Genomic DNA, 12,386 nt, shown 5'->3' with positions numbered 1-12,386 from the left:
GTCTGTGTGCCTTCCCGCCCTGCACCAGCTGTTCGCATTCATGCCGCTGTCAGCGGCCGCTTCACATTAACGCCAGCCTAGAGCGGACGGAACCTCTCACTAGTGCCGGCATTGAAGTGGCGCGACGGCTAAGAGAGCGCCGCCCGCTACATACCCGGCTGAACACACCTCCTAGACTACTCGGCTGAACAAGCATCCTCGCTTGCATCCATTAAATCCGCGCATGTGCCAAGAAACCTACCCCGTCCACACGTCCGTTCATGAGCGGACCGACATTAAACACAATGTCGGTTGGCTCCTCACGTCCACCGGCCATTTAAACGAGGCCAGACGCCGGGCAAGAACCCACCACACCTCCGCTCCCCATCTCCTCCTTGCACCATATTCTCCACACTGTCCATGGCATCCGGCGAGCAGGAAGAGGGGTTCTCCGGCATAAAAGCCGACTGGTCACACCAAGCCGGCGCATGGTTCAGCAAGTCGCCGCTCCAAGCCAGCTCGCGGAGGAGCACGACGGCACGATAAAAGTTGTTGTCATGGATGAGGCAGTGTCGTACAGCTCCTCCCACGCCATCTATCGCAACTTTCATGGAACCTCGCCCTATCGATGGAGAAAGAAGTCGGCATCGTGGAGATCAACGAGGCGGCTAGCACGTCTGTGGCCGTCGTTGACAGTGAGGAAAAATAGATCATGGGAGGCTGCCTCCAATTGGGTCCCACGAAGGCCCCACCTGGCGTGTCGCCGACATGCACAACCAGTGTCTTGCCCTGTTTGCATGCCACCTTCGCCCCTGCTTTAAAAATCAACCTTGATTCGTGCTTCACGGAAGCGGAGGCCACTCTGATGAGCGTCTCAGCTGTACCTAGGGAAGGTATGGGAGAAGTGGAGGCTATTATTCCCATCTCGCTGAAGCATATCTCTCCAAGGCATTTGGCAGTCCAACAAGCGGGCTACCGGACATGGGAAAGACATGTCAGCGGAGGCGCCACGAAGGGCTGCTGAGGGTCAGGGGCTTCATTTTACACGGCTCATGGCCGGCCGGAGATGGGGAACGGGCGTGGACGGTCATTTTAGTCTAGGTTTAGAGTCCGATCTAGTTGAAAAATGTCTAACCATAATGAATTTGCTCCAGTTTAGATGAAAAGCATCCGGTTTTATGTAAAAAATGTTAGGTTTGTTTGAATTTGAATCAAATTTGTTTATTTTCATTGAACTTCATTTGAAAGGTAACCGGACATATCCAGCTAGATTTGAATGGCCAGCTCCCGTATCTGTGTCTGCGGACTAGTCCCCCTGTTCGTGGACGGATGCCGGAGCAAATTTTTGGGTCAACGTTGGAGATGCCCTGATGGTCAGATTTTGGTGTCGCTTCGATATAAATAAGGTCCGAGAATCAATAGGAGGATGTGAGCCATGACTGGCGGGACGTCGGGCAACCTCTGCACCATGTTGAGAAAGGTTGCATGCATGGATGCGAAGAGAAAATTATCAGAGAAAAATGGAAGAGGGGCTACCGAAAAAGGTTTCGGCGCCCTGCTATATAAATAAAGCAACAACATGATATAACAACACCGAAACAGAGGTCCATGAAAGTGCAACTAATCCCCTGGTGGTTTTGGTAATTCATAACAACATATAGCTCATTGAACTAATAACCATTCAAGATGATTATTTCAGAAAGTTCAATGATGGGCATCGCATGGAGTAGAGATGTGGACCCCTTGAACTAATAACCATTCAAGATGATTATTTCAGAAAGTTAAGTGATGGGTATCGCATGGAGTAGAGATGTGGACCCCTCAAAATGCTAAGGACAAATATTGGCAAAAACTCAAGACTCTTCATTTCTATTTCAGTGATCCAAGATCACATTGAGTCCATAGGAAAAGCTAATACTATTAAAAGGGGATGAGGTGTTGCTTAATGCTCTACTTGCTCAAAATGCTTAGTGATATGCTCCAAAGCCCTCAACCACCTTCTCAAATCCAAATATGTCATAAACCTAAAGTCGAACTCGGCCCCACCGATTTGATCTACCCGGCGCCACCGAGTTCACTTGACATAGCCATAGACAGAAACCCTAATCAGTTCGGTCTCACCGATAGGGATCTCGGTCTCGCCGAGATGGGATTGCAAACTCTCTGTTTCCCTTCGTAACATTTCAGTCTCACCGAGATGAGCAATCGGGCCCACCTAGTTCGCAATGCAAACTCTCTATTTTCCTTCCATAACGTTTCGATATCACCAAAAGGAGCGATCGGTCCCACCGAGTTTGCCTGACCAACTCTCTGTTTGCTTATTACTGAAATCGGTCTCACTGAGTTCACGTAATCGGTCAAACCGAGATGAGGTTTTGCCCTAACCCTACCTCATCGCTTCCACCAAGTTGATCATGTCGGTCCCACCGAGAACCCTAACGTTCACATTTCGAACTGTATCGGTCTCACCGAGTTCACGTTTTCGGTCTGACCGAGTTGGGTTAATTGTGTGTAATGGTTAGATTTTGTGTGGAGGCTATATATATATACCCGTCCAGCCCCTTCTCTATTCAAGAAAGAGCCATCAGAACATGCCTACACTTCCACTACTCATATTCTGAGGGAGAACCACCTACTCATGTGTTGAGACCAAGACATTCCAATCCAACCACAAGAATCTTGATCTCTAGCCTTTCCCAAGTTGCTTTCCACTCAAATCATCTTTCCACCATAGCCAAATCTATGAGAGAGAGTTGAGTGTTGCGGAGACTATCATTTGAAGCACAAGATCAAGGAGTTCATCATCAACACACCATCTATTACCTTTTGGAGAGTGGTGTCTCCTAGATTGGTTAGGTGTCACTTGGGAGCCTCCGTCAAGATTGTGGAGTTAAACCAATGAGTTTGTAAGGGCAAGAGATCGCCTACTTCGTGAAGATCTACCCAAGTGAGGCAAGTCCTTTGTGGGCGATGGCCATGATGGGATAGACAAGGTTGCTTCTTCGTGGACCCTTCCTGGGTGGAGCCCTCCGTGGACTCGCGCAACCGTTACCCTTCATGGGTTTAAGTCTCCATCAGCGTGGATGTACGATAGCACCACCCATCGGAACCACGCCAAAAATCTTCGTATCTACATTGCGTTTGCCTTTCAAACCCCTCTGTCGGTATCAAAACCGGCGGATCTCGGGTAGGGGGTCCTGAACTGTGCGTCTAGGCCAGATGGTAACAGGAGGCAGGGGACACGATGTTTTACCCAGGTTCGGGCCCTCTTGATGGAGGTAAAACCCTATGTCCTGCTTGATTAATATTGATGATATGGGTAGTACAAGAGTAGATCTACCACGAGATCAGAGAGGCTAAACCCTAGAAGCTAGCCTATGGTATGATTGTTATTCGTCCTATGAACTAAAACTCTCCAGTTTATATAGACACCGGAGAGGGCTAGGGTTACACAGAGTCGGTTACAATGGTAGGAGATCTACATATCCGTATCGCCAAGCTTGCCTTCCACACCAAGGAAAGTCCCTTCCGGACACGGGACGAAGTCTTCAATCTTGTATCTTCATAGTCCAGGAGTCCAGCCGAAGGTATAGTCCGGCTATCCGGACACCCCCTAATCCAGGACTCCCTCAGTAGCCCCCGAACCAGGCTTCAATGACGACGAGTCCGGCGCGCAAATTGTCTTCGGCATTGCAAGGCGGGTTCTTCTCCAAATTCAGTGTACCTGTTGAATAGTGTCCGATTTCTTGTAAATGTAGTGCTCCTTGGCTTCTACTCCCAATAATGGCCGTTTTCCACGTGTCAAACAAATACGAAAAGTCAGGGTGTTTTTTTATATTTACACCCCTAGCCGCGTGAATGAGCCGCCTATTTAAGGGGACGAGGATTTAGATCCAAACCACACCTTCTCCCTTCCGCGAGTATTCATCAGAGCGTATCCGACAGAGGTCCATTCCATCATGGCCGGCCGCCGCAGCTCCTCCTCTCGCCCTTCCAACCCTCAGCCTGGAGATTGGAAGAGATGCTCCCTCCCGCACATCGAGCTATTGATGCTCCAGACCAAGGGATTTCTCCCCCGGCCTATATGGTCCCGGTTCGAGCCGGACTTGCCACCTATAATGGCGGAGAGCAAGCAGAGAGCGCCCCCAATCCCTCCAAAGGAGAGCGGGTATGCCTTGCCCCTTACTTAATAAGAGGGCTCGGATTTCCAATTCATCCGTTTCTCCGGGGGCTTCTGGAGTTCTATGGCCTCCAGCTGCACAACCTCACGCCTGCCTCCATATTGCATATCGCGGGCTTCGTAGCCCTTTGCGAGCTGTTCTTGGGCTGCGAGGCTCATTTCACGCTGTGGAAAAGGCCATTCTGCCTTGTGCCCCGCTCCAAGGAGGGGTCAATATACCAAGTGGGCGGAGCCGAAGTGTGGCGCATCGCTGGGACCGGATATCTACCCGGAACCCCAAAGAAGGCGTCCGAAGACTGGCCTTCGAAATGGTTTTATATAGAGGACATCCCGCTGCCGGATCCTGTCCGGATCGGCCTCCCTGAGTTCGACAGTGCTCCCCTAAAGAAGCGCCTAAGCTGGCGTCCACGGAGCCCTCAGAGGGAATGTGACAGGGACGTTATTTACCTGATGGGCCAGATAAGATTGTTAGCTCATTCCGGACTGACCATGATCGGGGTCATGGCCGCATGCATCATGCGAGGGGTGCAGCTGCTTTAGTATAGAGGCCGCCCCATGTGGGACTTCAACGGGGAGGACGACGCCACCCGCTACGGCCGTAAGGGGCCGGATTCGGCTGCCGCTCTAATAAAGACCTTGTCCGCTTTGTACAAGGGAGAAGAGGAGGAATTTCTCCGCGTCAACCCACGGGGTGGATTTTCTATGTACAATCCCCCAAGTTGGGTAAGTGGACACTTTTACTTGCCCATCCATTTTATATTCCCATTGTTAAATTTTCAGTCTAACGACTTCAACGCAGGAACTGCGCCAGACTGTTAAAGAAATAAACAGCCCTCCTCCACAACCCGAGGATCCGGGACGGTCCCTCGACCCGGCCTCTCAAGAGGATCCGGACTTATCTATGGAGCTGATTGATGGAGTGTTTCATCAATTGAGCAGGGACAACGCCTTGGTGGCCATTACGGCCGATTATCTAGGGCTACTCCCAGCCTCACAGGTAACTGAGACCGGAGTCCTAGCACTTTGAAAAGGGATCTGTCCTCGCGTGTTTTCGATTGCCGTATGACACCCGTGTTTTGCATGGGAGGTCCTTGAGACGGGAGGCCGAGTCTGCGGTGACTAGCCAACGAGAGGCGGCAAGGCCCCGCGAGCTGAAAAGAAGTGTGGTTCGGACTGAGGCACCGGCACAAAGGTATAGCGCGCCACCTTATTCCCAGGTGTTATTCCTTCGAGGCATATTAACGCTCGTTCTCTCTTCAGGACGAAGAGACCTCGCCGGACTATATCCGGAGAGGCTGCCAATCGCGCCTCCACCAGCCAGGCTCCAAATCCTGGTCTGGAAGCGGAGGCGAACACGAGGCACGCACCGGACGCTCCTCCGACGGAGGATGCGGACAGGCTGTCTGCCACCAATTCCGAGGTGGAGAGTGCCATGAACCACAGGCGTCACCGGACAGTTCTTCGCGACGCTTGTTTCTCCCAAGAGGCATTGGATGCCTTCAATTCGGGAGACGTGTACCTCCATGCCGCTCAAAATGGTCTAGCCAGAGCCACGGAGCAGTATGTGAAAGACATACGGGTAAGAAAATTTTGGTAATTATATATATACCAGTAGCCCCCGAGACTTGAAACAGTTAGAATAACTGTTTTAAGGATCATTTGTTATGCATGTTCTTACAGAAAAGAATACCCTACTGTCCCAGGAGCTGGAAGAGTGCAAAGCCCAACTTGAGGCCGCACTAGCCGCGGCAGGGGAGCCCAAGGAGACCCCCTCTGGTAATATACGCTTCGAAAGATAAGTATTTTGCAAAGTGCGGCGTGGGTGCAAATCTGACAAATGAAATTGCAGATGGCGCCGGATTAAATCCAGAAGTGCAACAACTCCGACGCCAGCTAAAGGCTGGTGAGAGCATGCTAACATAGGTGAGGCAGGAGAAGGACGATCTCCAAGATGCCAACACCAAGTTGGGCGTTGAACTGAAGGACGTTCGCGCCCAGCTGTTGGACTCCGTGAAGGAGAATCAGCGGCTTCGACGCGGCATATATAGTAAGTGCTTAAATGAACTTTGAAAAAAGGGTTCAGCGAGGAAGTCGACTAATAGAGTAATGTCTGTAGGTATGCTGACAGGTCGTCCTACAGAGGAAATGCCCGGTTCTACGGGTGACCTTCTTCCCGAGCTCTCACAACTGCACGAGCGAGTTCGACAGGTGATGCAAGGCGTCGCCCAGGCCTTGTGGCCATCCGTCTCCATGCCCGAAGGCCTTGGAGAGCTTGTAGAGAAGCTGAAGGGAGCGCGGCGGCGCTTCCGATTATGGAAGATGTCGGCCTGCCGTCAAGGAGCCAGGGAGGCCTGGGCCATGGTGAAGACGCGGTACACGAAGGCTGACCCAAACCACATGGTCGAGGTCGGACCCGTAGGGCCGATGGGAAGGAGATCCCTGTGAGCTTAGTATACGGCCAAGTAGAGTTGGCCGCAAAGTATTCCCAACAGGACTGTAAACTAGACAGCATGTTAGATGGTATTGAAGAGGAATACAATCAGTCAGGTTGACTATGTAATTTTAATTGACATGTGTAATGCCTTCTAGCCGTATTGTAGATCGTTTGTCATGGCCGACCTTTTCGCTTCAACCTCGGGACCTGACGGTCTGAAGTGTGTCCGAATACCCTCGCGGTTATATAAGAACCGGGGTATGCATGGAGACCAGGCGTAGGGGTCATTAGTGCTTGAACAGACAAGTGCCCAACTAGTTATGTTATATTACATGGTTAGTAAGAAACATCTTCCAGGGAGAATAGTTCCGTTAGGGGTTCCTTTCCCTGGGAGGCATGCCCTAAAGTGCATGTCCATTCTGCGAAAAGAGACACAGGAAAAACATCTGGGGCGTACAGATAAATAAGTGAAAGAAAAGATCATCTTTAGTTCACCGACCGAATATTCCCTTAAGAACGCTAGCTTTCGGCTTCACCCAGTCTAAGCTACACATCCGGCTGACCCGACAGTAGCAATTGCAGAGGTGCTCCCTTTACCACCTAGCCGAACAATCGGGAACGTAGGGGTAAGCACAGGAGCCAGGCAACCCAGCTTGGCCAAAACTTAAGTCATATCAATGCATATAATGGCGAATAAAAGGTACATGCAGAAGTATGACACATGTGTTGGGCATGAAGCCCGTATAAATAAACTTCTGTTTAAAGAAGCCCCCGGGTTTAATGAGCGCGGATAGCGCGTCACTTTATGAGCCTTTAAAGGCTATAAGAGAGAGAGAAGGAGAGAACTGTAAGACAAAAAGTATATAAAAAATGGACAGAGGAAGGAGACGAACACAGAGTCCGGTGCTAGGCATAGAATCTTCGTAGATGGACTGTGTTCCATGGGTTCGGCTCGAGTCGGTTATCCGATGCATCTCGCAGGCGGTACGCTCTACTAGTTAGGACTTGGTCGATTATGAAGGGACCTTCCCACTTGGGCTTGAGTTTGTCCTTTTTCTTGTCTGGCAGGCGTAGAACTAATTCACCAATGTTGTAATTTTTGGCCCATACTTCTCTGCTTTGGTATCTTCGAGCCTGCTGTTGATAGAATGCGGAACGGGCTTTTGCCACGTCACGCTCTTCCTCCAAGGCGTCCAAACTGTCCTGCCGATCGAGCTCGGCTTCTCTTTCTTCGTGCATGCGCACTCGAGGTGAGTCATGAATTATGTCGCAGGGCAAAATTGCCTCTGCGCCGTACACCATGAAGAATGGTGTGTATCCGGTGGTGCGATTCGGCGTGGTCCGCAGCCCCCAGAGTACGGAGTCGAGCTCCGCTACCCAGTGCGTATTAGATTCTTTAAGGGACCGCACTAATTTGGGTTTGATGCCGCTCATGATAAGACCATTTGCACGTTCGACCTAGCCGTTGGTTTGTGGGTGATAGACGGAAGCGTAATCGAGCTTGATGCCCATGTTTTTGCACCAGAGCTTTACCTCATCGGCCGTAAAGTTCATGCCGTTATCAGTGATGATGCTGTGGGGGATGCCGTAACAGTGTACAACCCCGGATATAAAGTCTATCACCGGTCCGGATTCGGCCGTCTTAACAGGCTTGGCTTCTATCCATTTGGTGAACTTATCCACCATGACCAGTAAGTATTTTTTCTTGTGGGTTCCGCCTTTAAGGGGTCCAACCATGTCAAGCCCCTCAGACCGCGAAGGGCCAAGTGATGGGGATAGTTTGGAGGGCGGTGGGTGGCATATGGCTTTGGTTTGCAAAAAGCTGGCAAGCGACGCATCGTTGGACTAAGTCCTGGGCGTCTGCCCGGGCCGTCGGCCAATAAAAGCCTGTACGGAAGGCCTTGCTTACAAGGGACCGAGCTGCAGCGTGATGTCCACCGAGTCCGGCATGAATTTCCGCCAGGAGGTTCCGCCCTTCCTCTTCGGAGATGCACCTTTGAAGGACTCCGGTAGTGCTTTTCTTATAAAGCTCTCCCTCATGGACTTTATAGGCTTTAGATCACCGCACTATGCAGCGTGCCTCATTTTGGTCCTCAGGGAGTTCCTGCATGGTAAGGTAAGCGAGGAATGGTTCTGTCCACGGGGCGATGACGGCCATTATTACGTGGGCTGAAGGTGTTATTTCATTAGCAGAGCCTCCAATTATGTCAGAGTGTTCGGTGTCGGGCAGTGCGGTTGGGTCCGGGCTGTTATTGCCAGGTTCCCCTTCCCATACTACGGACGACTTGAACAGCCTTTCCAACAAGATGTTGGGGGGGGGGACTACATCGCGTTTTGCGCCGATGCGTGCCAGGACATCTGCCACCTGATTATTTTCCCGGGCTATATGGTGAAATTCGAGCCCTTCGAACCGAGCTGACATTTTTAGGACGGCGTTGCGATAAGCTGCCATTTTTGGATCCTTGGCATCAAAGTCTCCATTTATTTGGGATATTGCGAGGTTCGAGTCCCCGCGCACCTCTAGGCGTTGAATGCCCATTGATACTGCCATCCGGAGACCGTGTAAAAGGGCCTCATATTCGGCTGCGTTGTTGGAGTCTGTGTACATTATCTGGAGTACATATTGAACTGTGTATCCTATCGGGGATGTCAAAACGACTCCAGCCCCTAGACCGGCCAACATTTTGGAGCCGTCGAAGTGCATGACCCAGTTTGAATATGTGTCATACTCTTTAGGGAGTTCGGCCTCCGTCCATTCTGCGACGAAGTCGCCCAAAACTTGCGACTTGATAGCTCGCCATGGTTGTAAGTTATGTCAAACGGGAGGAGCTCAATGGCCCATTTTGCAATCTGGCCCGTCGCGTCGCGATTGTTTATAATATCATTAAGTGGCACTTCCAAGGCTACTGTTATTGAACACTCTTGAAAGTAGCGTCGCAGCTGTAACGCCCCAGATGTAACTTTCCATATTTGTATCCAACTCTTGCCGTCTCCGGCGCTAAGTTATATTTATTTCTCGGGTTGGGTCTTTGTCTTCGTGTGTGTTGTTTTCGTTTTCATGCATCTCATATCAGGTCATCACGTGCATTGCATTTGCATACATGTTCATCTCATGCATTCGAGCATTTTCCCCGTTGTCCGTTTTGCATTCCGGCGTTTCGTTCTCCTCCGGTGGTCATTTCTAGCTTTCTTTCTTGTGTGGGGTTTAAACATTTCCGGATTGGACCGAGTCTTGCCAAGCGGCCTTGGTTTACTACCGGTAGACCGCCTGTCAAGTTTCGGGTCATTTGGACTTCGTTTGATACCCCAACGGTTAACCGAGGGACCGAAAAGGCCTCGTGTGTGTTGCAGCCCAACACCCCCCAAATTTGGCCCAAAACCCACCAAACTCTGCTCCATGTCCTAGAGCGTTCGATCACGATCGTGTGGGCGAAAACCGCACCTCATTTGGACTCTCCTAGCTCCCTCTATGCCTATATATACACCCCTCCGTTTTCGGATCTCTCCCTCTCCCCGAAACCCTAAAAAAAAACAGATCAACCCCGCCACCGACGGACGTGTCCGGATCCGACCGGACAACGTCCGCCCCGCCGCCGCAGCGAGTCCCGCGCCGCCACGTGGCCGAGGCCCACATCGCCGCCGCCGAGGCCCGGGAGCCCGAGGCCGGCCCCCGCGGCCCGGCTCCGCGCCGCCGCTCTCCGCGCCCGTCCCCGACGCCTGCGCCGCCTCCTTCCCCGACGCCGGTGACCGGCGCCGCCGCGGGCCGCCTCCCCGCCGCCGCTCGCCTCCCCGGTCCGGCAGCGCCCCGCCGCGCCGTCCGCGCCATCCCCGACGCCGGCCGACCCCGCCGCCGTCCGCGCCGCCCGCCTCCTCACCGGCCCCGCCGCCCTCTCCCTCCCGGCCGGCGAGCCCCTCCTCCGCGCCAAGTCCGACGCCGGCGAGCTCCAGATCGGGCCGGCGAACCTCGGGAGTCGCGCCACTGCTACAGTGCGGCTGGATCTAGATCTAGGTTGACTTCTCTCCCCCGAAACCCTAATTTTCGTGCTATCTTTGACTGCTTGTATCTCCGCAACCGTAGCTCCGTTTTAGGCGTATGATATGTCAAAATCTTCGTCTCGACATGTACATCATTTCATTCCATTGCATCATTTGCATTTGAGGTCATCTTGATACCCAAAATGCTGTTAGAAGGAGGCTTCGTGAGTTAAATTGCAGATCCGTTAGTTCATCATGCACTTTTGTCATTTTTGCTATATTTAATTCGTGCATGATATGCCTGTGCCCCTTTGGGATGTATTGTGAAGCATTTTGTCTTCTTTCCAGAGGTGCCACCCATGCATTTTTAGGATGTGTGTGTTGTCTTGTGCAAGCTTGCGAAGTAGGGTACCTGAGTATGCAGATTTCAGAGACTTAGTGTTTTTCACTAAGTCTGGGATATTTTAGTTCATGATGCTATATGTCCAGCTTGTTTCCTAGTGATCCGTGCCTCTTTTGAGGATGATCAGTAAGGGAGTTTTGATATTTATGTCATGCTCTATCCATCCATGTCTTTGTTTGCATTTGTGGAGTGCTCTAGGTTGACTCAATCGAGCTCAACTTTTGCTTCGTTGTTAATCTGGGCAGATCGTTAACTTGTTTGCGATTTCGTCGATGCTACCGTTAGTGTTCCATGCATGCTATGCCTTCGTTCTTGCCATGTGTAGCTAGCACTTTATGTCTTCTTGCTGGTTATATGCTTTCCTTGCCATGTCTTGCACCGTAGTGAGTGCATCGAGCTCGTTTACATGCCTTCGTGAGTTAAATTTCAGCATGTCTCAGTTTTCACTAAGTCTGAAAACTGATTGTGTTCGAGCGATGTTCGTGAGCTCGGTAGAGTATTTTGTGAACCCTTTTGGCCCCAGGTCACTTTGGGTGTTTTATTAAGCTTGTTGAGTAGCTCCATGCCATGTTCTTACTTGTCATGTTCAGGTTTTCTATCATGTTGTTTTGCTGCTCCGAAGAGGGCTTCGTGATCTGAAATTTCAGACTAGTGTTAATTTCACTAAGTCTGAAATCTGTTTTGCATTTGCGTTTTAGCCATGTTTGTTTGAACCCCTTAATGGATGAATTTGCCTATGGCTCAGTGCTAGTGTTTTGTCAACCATCTTGTGTACATCACTGCCATGTATTTTGTTTTCATGTTTGGTGGCTGTAGCATGTTCATTTCGTTGCATTTAGATGCCTACTTGCTGTAAATCGCAGACCGGTGTCATATCTTAAAACGCTTGCCATTTCCAAACCGTAGCTCCGATTCCTATGATCTTTATATCGTTTTCAAGCGATTTCATCCCCTCTATCCAGTGGCACACTTGGTTTTCCAAGTTGATGCCAGGTTCATGCTTTTCCTGTCATATCTTGCATTTTGCATCCCGCATCGCATCCCGCATAGCATATCGTCATTTCATCATATTGCTTGGTCTTGCCCGTGGTTGATTGTATCCTTGTTGCTTGTTTGTCTTGTTGGGTAGAGCTGGGAGACGAGTTTGCTACCGAGGAGCCCGTTGAGTTTTCTTGTGAGGATCCAGTCAACTCTGACAACTGTGCAGGCAAGATGATCATACCCTCGAAATCACTACTATCTTTGCTATGCTAGTTTGCTCGCTCTTTTGCTTTGCCAATGCTACGATGCCTACCTTTTGCTTGTCAGCCTCCCAATTGCCATGTTGAACCTCTAACCCACCTTTGTCCTAGCAAACCGTTGATTGGCTATGTTACCGCTTGCTCAGCCCTTCTTATAGCGTTGTTAGTTGCAGG

Source organism: Triticum aestivum, chromosome 7A, assembly GCF_018294505.1.
Source record: "Triticum aestivum cultivar Chinese Spring chromosome 7A, IWGSC CS RefSeq v2.1, whole genome shotgun sequence".
Taxonomy (NCBI): domain Eukaryota; kingdom Viridiplantae; phylum Streptophyta; class Magnoliopsida; order Poales; family Poaceae; genus Triticum; species Triticum aestivum.
This window is presented reverse-complemented; position numbering follows the sequence as displayed.